This window comes from Pseudoliparis swirei, chromosome 19 (assembly GCF_029220125.1).
Source record: "Pseudoliparis swirei isolate HS2019 ecotype Mariana Trench chromosome 19, NWPU_hadal_v1, whole genome shotgun sequence".
NCBI lineage: Eukaryota > Metazoa > Chordata > Actinopteri > Perciformes > Liparidae > Pseudoliparis > Pseudoliparis swirei.
Genome location: NC_079406.1, coordinates 20,678,755 through 20,681,689, shown reverse-complemented (window position 1 = coordinate 20,681,689; position 2,935 = coordinate 20,678,755).

Genomic DNA, 2,935 nt, shown 5'->3' with positions numbered 1-2,935 from the left:
TGACGTCCAGTTGTCTGAGTCATTTTGCATGTGAAAGGAACTCCACAGATTGTAAACATGATGATGATGATGGTTTATTTGTCGTTTGCTAGAGTACAGGTACAAAAGCATCGAAATTGCAAGAAAGGGTGGATGAAAGATTACAGCATAACATGAGGGAAGAGCTTGTTCAAAGTACTGCATATGTGTACTACAGTACTATAAAGCCTTTTGTGGCTCTTAAATTGGTGTGCGCAGTGCTGCTATCAGCCCATTATTGGCACTGTGGAGAACAGTCAGCTGTTGGCAAACAACATCAATTCCTTAACAAGGTGACACCATTGTTGGAATTCTTGAAGCTGCACAGGAGGGAAAGACGGCACACAAAGATGTCACTGTGTGTATGTGAGAGAGAGATAAACAACTGAAACCCAAACAACTGGACTCAGTCAAGACTTCCCCTGACACTATTAAGTATACAGTCAGCAGCAGTGGCGGGCCGTGGGCCTGGGGCCTGGGCCTTCAGTCAGGTCCTACACAGTCCCACCCGAATTAATCCACCTCTTATTACTATCATTATGATGCCATGGCTCTAGACCAGGGCTGCTCAATACGTCGATCGCGGCGTAGTATTGGTAGATCGCATGACATTAAAAAAATTGGCCCGCCCCCGTCATTTTCTCTATAGCACGTCTTTGTTCATTTATTAAACTAAACAGCCGTCTGATGTTGATCGTATCTACCAGTGGCGGGCCGTGCATTTTCTACCTAGGCCTTCAATGCCGTCTTACTACAGCTGAACAACCTAATGTAAGATTAGTTCACACGGTATTTATGTATGTACATGTGTATATATCAGATAACCAAATGTAGATATCTGTCCATTGTTCCTTCATTAAATAGTGAAGGAACAATGGACAGCTATCTGTTCAGTAAAAAGTACATACATATCTATATATCTTTCTATATCTCTAGGGGAAAGAACGAGCCGATGCTGCAATGCAATTCAGCTTGTCCCATTACACAACTTTAATAATGACGATTGAGTCAAAGAAGTTGAAAGTCGGCAATAGAGACAGCTCGCTTTTCAAAGTAAAGGTTGCACATATTCAAACGCCTTGGCTCCAGTAATACATTTCAAGAGATCTATTAAATACATAAATAAAAATAGCCTAAATAATGAACATAATGTATAATTTGTATCAAGTCATATTTCTTCCACTTTCCCATGACTGATCGTGAATACATTTGAAATCCACGCTAAGCAGGCACAGGTAGAACAGGTCTGTGATTTCTTAAAAGTAAAGCCATTTGAAAAGTACTTTCTACTGTTGCACTGTATTATAGACTTAACTGTGGTGTGTGCAGAAACATGTGCACCCTGTTGCAGACCGTCATAACGAAATGGATTTTTAAGTAGAGGTTTGCACTGTATGCAGTTAAATAAAGTGTTATCTTTACTGAAGCCTCATTTGTAAACAAATGCAATGATAAAGCACACAATATACGTTGGATTCATTTTTGTTGTATACATGCCGGAGGATAATCCAGCAAATGTGGATTCATTAATTTATTGTATTTTAACGTCTCGGACGTAATGGCACTTAAGACACGGAGACGGGACGACCCTATCAACCGGTACTTTATTGGGCATCCACCAACACAGACAGTCTGCTCCTCTCAGCAGCTAGAACATTAACAACAACGGTTCCCGTCAACCACTCCTAACTCCCGTTTTCCGACAGGTTAACCCCGCCTCCCCTCTGCTTCGCCAATCACAGGCACGCCTCCTCGACCAGCATGTGGAATGCCACACCGTGATTGACGGCTTATATCGCCACTTTACAGGGTCGCTACAGTATTTTTATGTAGAATAAGCAAAAGTGCAAACGATGAATACATTTGAAGGATTTTACATGGGCTAGCTTCCTGGCGTTATTGTCACATTATTGTCAACAGAACAGCCAAATTCTTTAACGGTTCTGCTAACGGTGCTCTGTGGCGTTGCGCATGCGCGAACTTTTTTAGTTTCTTCAGACTGCAGCAAACATGGCAACTAGGCAGAAGCGTTCTAAAGTTTGGCTCTATTTCACACGACAAAATGACAACTACGCCACTTGTAACGTGTGTAAAAAGTCTATTTCGTCGAAGGGAGGAAATACAACAAATATGAATAAGCATTTGAACACAGCATGGAATTAAATTACAGGAATGTCGTGTTCGATGCAGCAGCTCAGCTAACGCCGGCGCTTCATCTCTTTCTGTCCAAGGTAAACTCCTCAAAAGTGATCACAACCACTCACTGTGTGAAGCAATTTGCCTTTATTGTGTGTAGTCGATCAAGTTATCTTCTGTCCCTTCGTTTCAAGCATACATTTTAGCTCCAGCATTGGTCTCCCGTTATTGATCACTTCACGTTTGGATTGGAAGTCCAGTTTTGAGAAATGTTTGATCGTAACGGTGTTAATTATCGGAGGGCGTGTGTTATCAGCAAACGTTCGCGTTATCGTGTTAACCCATTATTAAACTGAGCATATCGATTTTTAATCCATTATTAAATTTAGCATATAGCTACGCTAGTTTAGCTATAGAATCTTCCATTTTCAGCCCCCTACATTGAGGCAGAGGTCGTGTTCGCCTCCCCTCTTAATGTGGCTTTATGTCAGCTCAGCAAATTCAGCGATTTTGTTAGTGCCATTTGTTTCATTGTATAAACCAGCTTTCACTATTTAAATAATCTCCATTGCCATCCAATTTATCTGATGACGTTCAGAGTCAGACCGGTTCAGAGGCTGGTAGTCTGTCTGGGTCACAGGCTACAGCGAGCACGTCTTGTACACCTCCTCATATCTTTGTGTTCATCCTCCAGCCCATCTGAGAGAGTGTTCTCCACGGCTGGAGACACAATAAGTCCTGAGAGATCGGGTATCCTCCCGGAGAAAGCAGACATGCTTAT